Here is a 16,020-nt window from a genome sequence, read left to right on the forward strand (position 1 = left end):
TATTGCCCTTATCCCAAAAAAAGAGAAAGCAGCAAAGTTGGGTGACTTCAAACCAATTTCTCTCTACAATACTATTTACAAAATCCTTTCTAAGGTTCACACTAATAGACTCAAACCCTTGATGGACAAGATTATCATAGAAGAGCATATAGGTTTTGTGCAAGGTAGATCAATCTTAGATGGTGTGATTGTTGCCCAAGAAGTGATACACTCTCTTCAATCCACTAACAGAGTTGGGATGGTTATAAAATTGGATATCTCTGAGGATTATGACAATGTTTTTGATTAAGGAAAATCAAGGTTTAAGGGATCCGAAACCCACTTACATAATGAAGAGAAAGCATGAAAGAAACAAGAAAAAACATAACATAGACAGAAAAGATGCAAAAAGACCACCAGAAAAACCAACAGCTAGGAAAAAGGACAACACAGAGCTAGCGAGAGACTGGCAAACAAAGACCAGTATTACATATCAGATAAAAAAATTTATGGACTCCTCTACATCCTTAACCAACAACATGATATAATTTGTGGCTTCTCTCAGGTCTTTCTTCTCCTGCTTCAGATGAATGTCTTTAGTCTTTTTCTCCAGATCACAGGTCATCTACCTAGTTCTTTGCCTAGAAATTTGGGGAGTAGAGATGGAAGTTGACATATCATCAATTATCACCATATCTTTGTTCTATTGGTTCCTCTCCAGACAATCCACAAGGGCATTCATATTTTGAGACGAAATCCTCAAGACCTCAAGATAATGTTGACTGACATTTCCCTTGCAAGATTATGCAAGGCTTTGATTTTAATAACCATTGGATTAATTGGATTTTTGAATGCATTTCAACCCTGATATTTTCCATTCTCATCAATGATAATCCTGGAAGTTATTTCCCCTCTTCGAGAGGTATTAGACAAGGAGACCCCCTATTCCCTTTCCTTTTCATTATTATGGCAGAGGCTTTGGGTAGAGCCATCAAAGACCTACACAATAAAGGTTTAATATCAGGAATTAAGATAGAAAGAGATTTTTTTGCAACATACCAGCAGTTTGCTGATGATAAACTACTATTGGGGGCAACTAACTACAAGAAATCAACTCACTTTAAGGATCTTCTATTTTCTTATAGCAGGGCTTTGAGGCAAATTACCAATCAAAAGAAATCAAAAATATATTTTTTCTCAACTCCTCTTGCAATAAAAAATAGAATTTTAAAATCTTTGGTTGTAAGAAAGCCAACCTTCCTACTTCTACCTTGGAATCCTGATTGATAAAGGCTTGAGAAATGCAAAACCCTGGGATCCCTTGAAATTGAAATTTGAGTAAAGCACCAATTTGTGGAAGGGAAAATGGCTCTCATGGGCAGAAAGATTGGTTCTATTACAAGCGGTCATCTCAGCTATCCCTATTAACCTACTTTCTTATCTTGCCTTAATAGTAGGGATGAACTCTTTCTTAATTCGAAAAATAAGGAACTTCTTTTGGCAAAGCTCGAAGGAGAGGCATAGAATAGCCCTTATAGCCTGGGATAAAATTAGTAGACCAAAAGCCTTGGGTGGTCTAGGCATTCGCAACCAGTAGCTACAAATTCAAGCTCTAGGGGTGAAGCTTGTATGGAAGATGACTAAAGATCCAATAGCCATATGGGTTAGACCTATGTATGCCAAATATGTTGTGGGTGGTGCTTCAAGTAGTTTCATAAGAATTACTAGTCTCGCTAAAGGATCTAGGATATGGAACTTCATACTTAAATGCATACTTCTAGTTGCTAACTATATCTCTTGGGATGTTCATGATGGTTCTTCATCTTTATTCTAGGAAGATTCTTGGGGGGCTTATCCAATCCTAGATAGTTTAATTTCTATACGATTCACATGGGATTGACTTAAAACAAATTGTGGTATATATGTTAAAGATTATGTAACCTTTTCTGAGGTAGACTCAAAATTTGGTTGGTCATAGAATTTTTTTTAAGGGTTTCCTCTCTCTCCTAATGAAGTGGATTAACTTTTAAATGCCACCAAGCATAGATAGTTGTTTTTTAGATATGGTAGAGACTCCTTAGTGTGACACTACTATATAATAGAGATGTTTAAGACGTTAATTAAAGACAAAAATTTTATTTTGTCTTAAACATGTATTTAATTATTTAAATATCTTACCTGAAGACAATATAAAATAAAGTTAATCATATCTCCATGATGATATTACATCTTTCCTTGATTCAATAGTTCTAACCTAAAATATATTTTCCCCTATTCACGCACTCCTCTGCGACCTCTTCTATGTTGCCGAGTTTTTTTTCCCTCTTCACTCGTCTCCCTCTTCTCTGCTTTCATGGCGGCATTGGAACCCCTCTTCTCTTCTTTCGTGGCAGAATTGACATACAAATTCTATTGGCAGGAAGGATGGGTGTCATCTCATACTTATTTACCGAGAATCAATGGAGAGGCCAGTTTGTGAAGGTAGAGGCAGTCAATTTTTAGGTAAAATTTTTTGGTGTTGGTAAAAATTTGGCAATTGAAAGCACGAAGAGGATCCTAAAGCATATGGTCTAAGTTTTATTGCATGAGTTCCTCAATCTTCCTGGCCTGGCCAAGCCCTCCAACTCTTCATTTAAGCGGAGATTGAGAACATAATTCATGGATGGGCTCACATCCTTGCTTTCAAAGGGTGATTATGCAATGAGTATTTACCATCCCTTTAAATATTTCTTTCTACAATTACCCTGATTTGTGTGGAAGGTGCATCGGATAACATTTTGGTTGTGGATGACCTTATTTTGGCCATTTTTTTATAAATTTTTACTAAATCGCAATGTCTTATTTTAGAAATAATAGAGATAATCCAAATAACTCTAAAATTTTTTCTAAATAATAAATGACTAATTTTTTAAAACTACTAGAGAAAATAGCCATCTTCCATTTGTTACAATTCACAAATCTAGGGGCAAAGACAAACACAAAATTGTCAAAGAGTTTGTTGTATGGGGGGCAAAAATAAATCTTCATGATATTCTTTACAAAGATGGACATGTTTACCACCTTGGAAAGCATTGAAAGAGCTTTATATATAGGGAATCAAAGTAGATTCTTTTGTAGTAAACATATAGTTAGTAATGGCTCAATTAGTATATAACACTCAGTTTTTGGAGCTGCTGATATTTTCTGCATGTCTGTGTGAGGGTACAAAGGTTGATTACATGCAAAATGGAGCTATGTGCCAAGGAAATTTCTAGTTGGGGACTTAGATTTAATTGAATTTCCTCTAAACTTAGAGTACTTGGAGGCTGAGTTCTTTCTATTTGGAGATCTTGGGTATGGGCTAGATAAAGTTTCACCAGAACTACCTAGTCAAGGACCTTCACCTATGGGCGACATGAAATACAATCTGAGCTTTTTTGTCCATGATATAATTCTAGAATTCACTTTCTAGGAGGTTGGTCACCCGAGGTGAGCTTGCATCATAGAATTTATATTTTTTTAATGAGAATCATTTCTATGAGCTCTTTCTATAGTATTTTTCATCAGGGAAAAGAAGCCTAAGCTCCATGATATGTCTCGCAACATGGATAACATTGGGGAAAAACAATTTGTTTATACGTTTCATGTATATATGTGCTATAATTATTTCTAAAATACATTGTGTTAGAAAATACAATTCATAACAGAATTATACTTGTTCTATGTACATGTCAGGAAAGAGTAGTAAACATGTTTGTTAATCTTAGTTTAGTTTTTTGTCACTAGTCTTTTTTGGGGGTTAATATTGGTTATAATTTCTTTTGGATTAGATTATACCAGAGAATACAATTCATAATTGAATTATATGTTTTTTTTGTGCGTATCAATAAAGAGCAATAGAGTTGTCTGTTGAACTTAATTTTCTCTCATGAGTCAGCTTTAATTTGATGTCAATCATATTCAATTTGTTGTCCAATTCTTTGATAGAATTATATCATGATTGCTAAGATTATTTGATATATATATATTGGACATACTTTAGATGTCGATGATGATATGGTGGTGCCAAAAGAGGAGGGAGCTAAAGGAAAAGTGAGTGGCAACATCCTTGCATTGAGTATGGGTACGAGTGGCAACATCCTTGCATCATTAGTTAATTTATTTTATGGGAAAATTTTTGTTCTTCAGTATCAAAAAAATATTCTCAATTGCCATATCTTCATATTTTTCTGGCCCTTACCAATTTTATGGCATGCTAATTTTTAGCCAACATTTCAGAACATTTTTATCAGTTCATAGCATCGTTTATATATTTGAGGAAACAATATTGATACCATACGAAAGAGGGGACAATTATGGAATGAGTACTTGCATTATAGGTTTATGTTCTTAACAATAATCATATTATAACAATTTATTTGTTTCTTTATAAGAAAATTGTTGGCATGTTGGATGGAAAATAGCTAGCATGTTGGATGTTGTTTTGGTGATTTTTAATATTGAAATAATCAGAAATATGGGAACATTAATATTATGATTATAATTTAAGGAAGAGGAAAATAGATTTAACAAATGATGTTTCTTATGATATGGTTTAGCAAAAAAAAATTTACTAGTACACTTAAAGAAGCAGTATGGAGGAAAGTGTTGAGATAATGGTGTACAATTTTTGTTATATTTGCATTCCATCTAGTACCCACACAGTTCCATTGTTTTGGCAGACATTTAGAGAAAAGATTTTTATTCCATCTCTACTCCCTGCATCCCAAACTATTCTCTTATTACTAGTTATTCCTCTCATCGCACACTCCACCACGATATGAGGACTAGTGTTTTGACAACCCTCTCTTTGGATATAATAAGTAGAGTTTAAATAGTTGATAAATTATCTTTTGACAAAAAGAGTTTAAATTTGAAACTTAAAGGGTTGAAGTTAAGATAATGAAAATGAGGTAGACCTGATCCAAAGGTGCATATTAGATCTTGGAAAAGGAATTGAAAATTTATGACTTCATAATATTTCAAGTAGAGGATGAGATATTTGGGGTCTCTTTTTAAATTTTGAATTTGAAACTTTAAAATTTATGCTTGTGAAAAATATATTGGCATCTTGATGATAACTAGTACAAATTTAGAGGGAGTGATGTTGTTAATTGTGGGAGAACTAATACCTTGTGATGGTTGGCATGCTACCTTGGGAGGAGTTTGGATGCATCAATGAGGAAGTGAAGGATCTTTGATCAAACAAGTGGTATGCATACTTTCTAGTAAATCATATCCATTAGGGATGCCTTTATTCAAGATTTTGATAACTTACTGCTACTAATCTTGGTTCTGCCATTCAGATCTCATAAGCTATATCACCAACCATCAAGTCATTCAAAACACAAATATCCAACATACCCAAAAACTTTGAAATGAGAGTTTCCAGTTGATGGTGCAGATAGGTATATTCAGTTCTAGATTTCCTAATATACATTAGTATAATTATTACAAGTAATTGCATGAGTTTAAAATGCCTAGCTAGAGATATTGATGTGTGAAGAAGTGTAGATTTAGAAGAGTCATTGTTATGTTCAGAAATCTATTTAAAGGTGCAAAATTCAGAGCATATTTATCTTTAGTTTCTCCCTAGTTTGTAAGAGGTCAGAACTATCTCAATTATATGGCAGCAATTGTATTTGATTTGCAAAATGTGTGTGAAATCTGAGTTTAATAGTAATAACCTATGTATGAATGATGCAATTTCTGAAGAATGATGGTTGATGACACATCTTCTGATCTAGAGATATATATACTCATACTTATTTTTAAAATTATGAGCTCCAACTTCTATAGTGTATGGATTTTCGTGACAATAAACAATGTTAGGTTTGGACTGTTTAATAACTTTGTTTTCAAAATTAAAGTTGCAGATTTCATTCTCAAAATTTCACCTTGACTTTCATTAATGAATGTATGTCCTTTGATAGTAGAATAACTACTTAAGTATAACAAATATCAATCTTTAGATCAACTCAACAAAATTAATAGACTTGCCTATATAAGGACTACGTAGGGTCATAGGCCCTATAGGAGTATTAGACTACCCTGCATTACATGATTGTATCTTACCAAAATATTGTTCTTGTAATTACATAGCATGATTACATGACTGTATCTTACCAAAACCTTGTTCTTGTTATTAAATAGCATATTTACAAAAAGGTGTTCTTGTTGTTACATAGCATGGTTACATGATTGCATCTTATTAAAACATTAACTTTAAAATATAGATAAAGAGTAAAGTCTCATGTAGTATATCTAAACGTATCTAAAACTGATTAGAGAAACAAAAACACATATTGCATAAGATTAAAGACTGCTTATGTATTTATGATTTCACTGTAGTGATCAAGGGTCCCACAACCTAATGGGGGGTAAATATCTGAGAACTCAATGTTGGATCTTCAACTTGGGTAGCATGGTCTTCAGTGTCATTAATGTGCACTCTAGCTTCTCCTTTTGCATCATTTCATTTCTTGTGCTTTAGAGGAGACTCTTTGTCATAAGAAAAATAAAAAACACATATTGCATCAAGTCAAATAAAGCTTAACATGTTCCATTTTTTTATAAATTTGGCATCATTATTATGTAATAAAACATTCACAACCTGTACTTACCAAATTTGCAAAAGAAAACCTTTTGACCTTAGGAATCATCCACAATGTTTGACAAAATGTGTAAGAGGAGGAATTCATGATTTTGGTGAAAATTTAGAGGGGTTCTTACAAAGGTGGCTAAGATACACCCCTTTTATGTATGTTGATGATTGAATCGCAATCATAACTTAAGTTACAATCCACACCATCAACAAAAAAATTAATATTATGAGACACCTCAAGTGAAGAACCATTTTTTTCAAATTGTCTCTATTTCATGTTTGGCAATCTATTATATCACATGTACTACTGAAATCTGGTATATGACACATTTCATATTCCTTCTCAATCACTACAATGACATTTCTTTGTGACCCAACTAAAACAAATCTTTGAGAGAGATAACACATCTTACACCAAAGAAAAAGGTAGTCACATTAGCACCATCTTCACAATCATCAAGGGAAAGTTCTTTAAACTTAAAAACCATAAACTTACATTTGTCTCAACAACCGTATCACCAAAGCAAGGCCCAAGATGGCTTCCATCTGGATATTGACCTTTGTTTTAAAAATGACATAGATAGCTTCAACAAGGTTTTCCTTTGGGTTCAGATGGAAGTAACAAGCATAAAACCTAAGCAAACCCAGGAAGCCATCAAAATTGAGACTTTAGAAGATATTGGCACTGGTAAATTTAGCTCCCTCCCTGATTTTTTAAGTGAACTTACAAAAGCAATCAGGAATGCTAAAGAGATCATTAATGCCCAACATAATAGCTTCCAAATATTGTAGAACAGAGCTGGGGCTACTGAAAAAAAGATGGAAGGGTTTGAGAATAAGCTTAAAAAGATTGAGGAGTAGAGTCATAAGACCTTATAGGCTACTTTTGCAAGAATGAAGGTTCTTATAAGCAAGCTTGATATTGATCAAGGCAAAAATGCCTTTGGGGGAATCACTAAGGTGAAGGAAGTCACCCCTTAAGATAAGGAGACCGGTCATTGTAGAAGAACTCGTGCGAGAACCATAAAAAATCAAAGCCAAAGTAGGGAAATTGAGGAAATTAAATGGAATGTTGAGAACATGGAGCAACTAGAGCAGGAAGTTGCTGAGCTGCTTAAAAAATTTACCTAGCCTTGGCTTTTTCTCTGATTTGTCCTATTTGTTGTCTTTCTGTTGCTGGCCTTTTGTTTGCTAGTCAGATGTCTTTTCTATGTTTGATGTCTCTTTCTTTTTTGTAGTTCTTTAATGGATATCTTTTGATCTTATGTTGTAATGGGTTTCGGGAGCCCATCAAAACATGTTTTCCCTTAATTAAAAAAAACTGTATCACCAAGTATAGTCACATCAAAATCATTCTCATGCAAACAAACAATAGCAACTTCATTATCAATAACAAGTACAAAGAAAGATAATACATCAAACAAGAACAAGTTAAAGCACTAGTTTATTTGACTAATCTTCCTCTTTATCCATCTTGTAATAAAACAAGGTCACACTCTTTAGCCTTAGCAAAATTTGATATTGTACTTACCTCATAGGTTGTAGACATTTGGTTGCTACTTACAACATGCTTTTTACAAGTAATAAATGCAATTCAAGATAATAATTTTGCGGTATAATAACTGCTCACTTTTTCAATAGGATCAAAGCATGCATAATCCTACTACAAGCATGTCAATTTGAAATCTTCCCACACTAAATTAACAATAGGAATTTTGTTGAGTGATCTATAGGACTTTTAAAGTTTGTAGCATTAAAGATCTATATGACTAACAATGCCTCTCATGTGTTGCTAACCATGATCTCACTTAGTGGTAACTGAGAAAAACATCTTCATTATCTTTTAATACCTTCTACGCTACTATTATGACTCAAGGTTCTCTTTCTACATTGTTTGCAGACTGCTCTATGAGTGGATTATGACTGCACTTCTGATTTAGGACCCTATGATCTTAATGATAGTCAATATATTACTACACAGGGAGTTGTGACTGATCTATCCCTTTACGTAGAGCCACCCTTAGGAGTGATTCGATGACCATATTACCTACGTACATAATTTCTATCATACATGCTACCTTAAGATTGATCGATTAGTTTGTTCAACATTTCCCTATACGACTTTTTGGATTTTAAAATACACAATAAAGAAAAGGTAAGCAAATCAAATAATGTGTTGGATTTTTCTCCTTTGCAATTCTATGTTGGTACATGCCATTATAGATTTTGCTTCATTAACCTGTTGTCCCAAATCATTTTGGTAAATGTGCAGGTTTTACTTGATATTTCATATTTCTTTGAGCATTAAAGAAGGGAGTAGGTCTTTTCAACTACAAAGACATATTCGACTATGCCCTTGTCCTTCTTTAATAGCAACAACTCCATATACCATATACAAGATTATTGTAGATCAGATAGATACCAGGATTTTTGAGACTACTTCTCCTTCCATGGTAATTTTCTTTGATTGAATGGGTTTTAAATTAGTTGCTTTGTTTGTTTCATGGCTATGTGAAAATTTTAATTTTTTCCATTTTCTGCGATAACAAGTCAATTACTCCTCTTTAGCTAATATACTTTTAATCAATGTATTTCAGGTTATTGTACCTCAACAATTATATTAGGCTATTTTATTGGTGTCAGTACAAAATGGAAGACCAGGTATCTATTTTTTGGTTTTGATCCTTTCAGTATCATTTTTAATTAAATGAAACACTACCTAGGATTAATTAGGTAGCACATAGAGTAATATTTCATATCATTTTTTGATGGAAATATTGGACTAGTTAGTGATAAAAAAACATATGTTTTAGATTAGTTCACACAAATTATGGAATTCCTTTGTGACATCACCGAAACCCTCCAAATTAGAAAACACCTTGAAAACATCTTACCACAGTACTACACTAGGGGCAATGTAATGACGACAATTAATTAATGTTTGTAGTGTAACGATAATAGTGAAATTTTAAAAAATAGGTTAATTTCTTTGGTTAAAGTAAATTATGATCTTCACCAATGGGATATGGATTCAAGCACCTCATGACATAAGGGTTGAGTGAGAGACTTTGATTATAAAACTATTGCGAAGATGGTGTTTAGTCATGGTCATATGATGAGACGGACCTCCAAACATACTATCCTTTTTTTTGCTATAAGGTTATGCTAAACAATGATAGAAATAATTGTAACATATTCTCTCAAGATACCAAGAGGACACACTAGCATTCAGAGTAGGTTATTGTTCTTCATTTTTACCCTACATTTGTCTCAATACAACCTTTTGAAAACCTAAATTTTCATCTTTCATGTAGTTTTCACATGGTACTACTATAAGAACAATATCCTCAACCTCTAATTTTGGTGCTACGCATCTATATTACAAATGTCCAGTAAAGGGTTATCCAAGAATAAGAAATTGCACTTAAAACCCCATCTCTTCAAAGTTCAAAATTGTTTATCACTTTGTGAGCTAATAGACTATATATAAAATGATTAAAAGTTTTCCCATTTTGTGTATCTCACCTTAAAGCCATATTTTCAAAGTTTTAAAATTCTTAAGATGTAACATATCATGCACCTAAGAGTCATTTCTCTTCATAGAGAAGCAATACTCAAGTTATAAGTCATACTCTTATTGTTGATAGTACATGGTGCATTCAAGGAAATAGCACATCATCATCATCTAAATATTCAGATGAATGAGTAGTAAGACCTACTCTAGGGATAGATGAATACTTCAATGAAATGGTATATTGCACTTTTAATAGGTGCCGAAATAGGAAACTAAAGAAGAAACGACTTGTTGGTATCCATAGATTGAACTATGGGGTTTATATAGAAGATGTAAACTATAATTAACAAATTATTATTCTTATAATAAATAAAGGTGCACATTATTCAATACATCATCATTGATCATTTGAATTGGTTTTTTGATAAAGAGTCACTTCTAGTTCACAATATTCTTGAAGAACCAACGGATGTCACCGATGATAGTCACTCTCAAGATCAAGAACAATACACATTTATAAATGAAGACAATTTGCAGATAAATGAGGCTAGTGTTAATGAATTCATCCAAGTCTTCTACACATCTTTTGAAGAAGTTATTGATTCCCCTATCTCAGTTGGCTAGGTCTCCATACATTGCATGCACATTTGTCAAGGCATCTGCAATCATCATTTGATAAAATTCACTTATGTTTTGATCGATGCCCATACCATAGTTTGGGACCTTCATTTTCATATGCCTAGAGAGGATGTTCAACAAGATTGAGGTTATTTGGCTTTGCACCTACAGGGAGGTGCATTTGCTGAAAGTTTTTGTTTCTTTTTTGAATTCATTTGTTGCAAATTTCACTAGTTCATGATACGACATCTTTGTCAAATAGTTTGCAACCTTCTCCATTTTCTAGTTCTTAGAAATCTAAATCATTTCAAGAAATTGAACTTGTGTATAGCTGCAATCATTATTTTGACGAGACCCCATCCCTTTGTGGCATTCAATTAAACAATATGAAAGCACTTGTAATTCCATGAAATGACATTACATGTGCATTGTTTATGGTTCAGATTTCACACATATATATGCCATACTATTTCAATGAATTGCATCATTGGAAGTTTCTAAAGTCTTTTTAACAAATCTATTGTGCACATCCTATGATTATTGTAGTCCTTGAAACCTCATTATTGTCAAACAATTCATGTGCTTTCCATATATTTTTAACAAATGTGTCTTTTGGTTTCACACATTATTCTATGTTGATGAGGGATCACTGCTCTAAGACATTCCTTTGGCTCTGTGACTGTTCAAGACAAAATACTATGTTGTTGATTGGGACTTGTTACATGTTGTTGTCATTGATGTCACAAATAGACATAAAATGAGTTTAGTAAGTATATTTTGATAGAGTCATAATTTTGAAACTGAATGAAGATTGAAATACAGGTATTCATAATGGTTGTCTTGTTTTTGGATATGCATAGTATACGCTTTCCTACCTGGCCATTGTATCGTGATTGGATATGCACACCATGTTCGATCTACTATATAGTTTTGATGTTCCGAGTTATATTTCCAGTTTGTAGTGATACCTATATCTCTTTATATTTCCTCTAAGGTTGATACCTAACAATGCTTTCTCTTGGGAAGGCACTATTGTCATGAGAACTATGATTGTACTACTTGTAAGGACTTCATCATGTATTGATTTTTTTACCTTTGATTGACAAATGACCCTTCAAGTTGTTGAACCTTCATCACTGCCCTCATACATACTCACTGCTACAAAATGATATCTAAATACCTCCTCAATATACCCTAGACAGTCCAATGATTGTTGAAACCATGAGAATCTTATACATGATTTCTCTTCACTGTATTTGACAACAAACTTTTTAGCTTGACTGTATATCTTGCAAAGAAAGTGACTGAATACTTTTTTACTATGACCAAGAGACCCTATCATAAGGTCTATTTATTTTCATGCTATGTTGCATTTGAGAATGGCTTCTTATATTTTTGTGTCAAATTGGACAATTTATGCATTTATGACAGTCATCCTTACCCCTATTCATATATTGGTTCTTCTTCAAATCAATTGGTTTTCTTCAAATCCATTCTTTGGCTGCTCTATTATATCTGAATAACCATGGGATATCTTATTGATAGTTCACTATCTATTTGATGACACTTTTTGACTCTTGAGACTAGTTCTTCACCACTGATTTAATCAATTCGCTATGAATATTAAAGGCTTCTTTGACACTTGAAGAGAAATATAAGAGAAAATGACTAATGAGCAGTGACTAATGATTAAGCTATGTTCCTTAGCACATATAGTATGGTGGAGCAGTTTTGATAGCACTCTTTGGGGTTTTAATCCACTCTAATCAAACTTTTATCTTTTCTTTCATGACTGCAACTTCTCAGACATCTGATAATACTTGTTTTCTATGAATGATTTCTGAGTCACATTTGTGGACATAGATTGTTTCTTTTGCTCCTTCATCATGAGTGTGTGCGATTGAGTCTGTGGGTGTTACTATTTCAATATATCTCTTCATTGATCTCTTTGTGCATTAAGGGCTGCTACAAGGCATACTCTATGATAACCTTCAGATGCCTGAGCATGCCTATACTATGATATTCACTTCGAAGGCTACTTATTTTGACTCATCAACATTTTAATGATTGTGTTAAAGTATGCTCTATGCCTTTGTGTATGCATATTACTATTTTTTCATTATGGTCTTTTGTGGAAAGGAGTATCCTTAATGTGCTTCTTTGAATGGTCTCTATAACCTACCATGACTCAACTCACTGTTCTTACATTGCTTTGTCTTCACTGCCTCTTAATTTTCAATGTCCTATCTCTTATAAGGTTTTCATAATGACTATTGTATTGCTCTAAAGGTTTTTGTTTGGTCCATCACATGCCTCCCTAGGACTGATTTTGATGATAAGCACTTAAAAGATTTATTTTTCTATGTTTGAACTTTTAATAGTGTTTTTGAATGTCATATAATTGTTATTTTTCTTTAGAAATGCAACAAGGACTATCTCTCTGATAAGTGCAGCGTGACACTTATTTTTGCAACTTTCATCCTAGGCATATGATGCTGACATGATTCAAGAACAATTCATATTCTTTGACTTCTATTGTGTTTTTTTCATTTGTGGCTACATGTCATGGGGTCCTCTTGCATCAACCTCAATCATGAAATGGCTGTCACCAATTGGTTGCACTAGCTTCTATAGGTTGTTTGATATTATGCATGATATTTGTTGTCCTTATCATTACAATGACAAGAATATTCACTCATTTCCTCTCATACTGTAGCTATTCTTCTCTCTTCAAACTATCAAAAGCTCTTGACTCTATCTTTGCTTCTCTAGCATTGTGTGTGACTTTGATTTGCTAAAAAGTCTTACGATTATCATATAGTTTTTTTTTTACATGCCTTTATGAAGGTCTCAAGGCTGCATTCTAAATGATTGGCATATTATTCCTTTGAAGTCCTTTTGATCTTGATTGCTTAGAGAGCATTGTGACTACTCAGTATCTTGACACTTACTGTTGTGAATACTATCCTTGAATACTATATTTAATTAATTTCTATTATTTTACAGAAAGAGAACAAAGCTAGAGATTTGTTCTATGCGCTCTGTGTTCCAGATCTCTTTATGAAAAGGTCTAGGATAATGCCACCTTGTCATTATTTTTTCTGAATGAATCTCTTGGACTGGCGGATTGTTGAGGTGAAGAGTTTGAGAAACTGTACCTGATATACAAGAAGAAGGTAAATACTTCTTAGACCTTTGATGATATTTGTTTTCTTTTTGTTTTCATGTTTGTCAGCATTTTGCAAAGGCAGAAGATTACCAATTTCTCGCTTTTGTTTTCCACTTCAAGTATTCTTAGGTAGAAGATAAAATACAAATTAAATGTTATGACAACCGATGGTCCTTGATTAATGGTTATTCCTTCATGATTATCGTTAGATTGTTGGTTAATGATCATTCACAGCCAGTCCATTGGTTTATGGAAGGTATCTCCTTTTTGGCAAGGCATCTACCGATTTCTGCAATTGTAATGTTTATTTGATATTTAAGGCAATCAATGAATGTGGTAATCATACTTCTTACATGATCACTCTAATAACTATAATCATCAAAATCCCTTTCATTGACTATTAGCAGCTTGTTTCTAGTGTTGACTACTCATTGTTGAGTCGATGGCTTGATAATATTAATCCATGATACTGGTGGGTTATCCTCATTGAGGTAGCCTTATTATTATTTCCTACGTCCTTATGTTTGGACCATATCTTGTATGAATTCTTGCTCAATTTGTTTGATCGACACATCCAGAAAAACATTGTATTTAAACTTTTTCCCCTTCAATGATGATATATAAGTCTACCTTATCTTAGTTGATGATACTACCTTCTACTGCACATGTTTTTAGTCTATATCATGGTGGCCAATATTAAATTCCCTAATCGTTGAGTGTGATTCCCTAGTAGAATTCTGATTTAACATTCTATAGATTTGTATTTAACTCATAGATGTTGGCATGTAATATAATATGATTCATCTTATAGTTATAATAATTGTTATCCTTCCTTTCTTAATCTAATTCCATAGCCCTCCTTATAGAGTGAGAAAGGATTCCTCATGCATCGTTGTCCATAGATATTAATTACTTTAAAACTTAAGAAATTAGTCTTTATTAATTTTTTTTCTCCATTGTTAATATAAATGAATTATAACTTCATTTCACTATTGCCTTTGTTACTCTTTTTCATTTGTCATCCATTTCATTTATACAGATAATATAAGGAGTTTTCTCACAATGTACTATTTGTTTGTTTGGTCTTTATGAATTGGATGGGGACATTACAACTACTCCTAGTCTTTTTGTAGATCTATGTGTCTTGACTGTTGCCTTTGTACTGGAAGGGTAATAGTACTATCTTATTGTCTATAGAAGTGACTATCCCTTGGTAAGACATTGTGTATATGGCAACTATCACAAGTTATAATAACTAGGAGATTGCTCTTGAACTTAGACCCCTATAATCTACCTTGCCATTATTGATTGTTGTTCTTATATTTATTGGACTGTGCACTAGTGTATTGGCTAGGAATTGAATTTTGAGATCACTATGAGTGTATCTTAACATTGCTACTCTTCGATCTTGGAATTGAATTCTGAGATCACTATGAGTTGGTTTTGCCTCATTTGGTTTTCTTGCAAAGTAGAACAAGGACAACAAACTGCCACTAGCATGTACCAGTATTTTATTAAGCTGGGAATACCATGTTTATCAAGGTGTTGTTGTTCTCTTTTATGATCCATGAGGAATGTTTTTTTTCAAAAGGCTGTGAAGTTTTATGTCTTTTTTTTTAAGTGACTTTGGTTTTGACATCATTTCCTTTTTACATTTTTTAGGTGGTCCCAATTGTCTATAATGATATAAGAGGGAATAAGATCTTGAAAAATTAGGTTAGTATGGGGTTAGAATATCAAGTTACATTTTGTACATGCACAGTAGTAATAGTTATGTAAGACATTTGACATAACCGTAAATTTAATATGGTTATTTGTAGTTCTTAGTGACTAGACACTTCAAAGCCACATAAATTGGATTAAGGCAGTCCCTTCTTGGCATGTTTTTCTTTGATGATCTTTCCCCAATAAAGGTGAGCACAAGAATAATTATAGTTTGCAGTTCTTTTTTCTCAAACGTGTTAACAAATTTTATTGTTTGTGCGTACTTTAATATCAAGAGTATGATATAATACTTTCTTGTGGATATCACTATGAATTCTTTTATATCTGTGTCTTGAATGGTAAAATGGAATTTACTACAAATTCATTGTATGTGGTTTTATCTTCTCATGATTG

Source organism: Cryptomeria japonica, unplaced genomic scaffold (assembly GCF_030272615.1).
Source record: "Cryptomeria japonica unplaced genomic scaffold, Sugi_1.0 HiC_scaffold_474, whole genome shotgun sequence".
Lineage (NCBI taxonomy): Eukaryota > Viridiplantae > Streptophyta > Pinopsida > Cupressales > Cupressaceae > Cryptomeria > Cryptomeria japonica.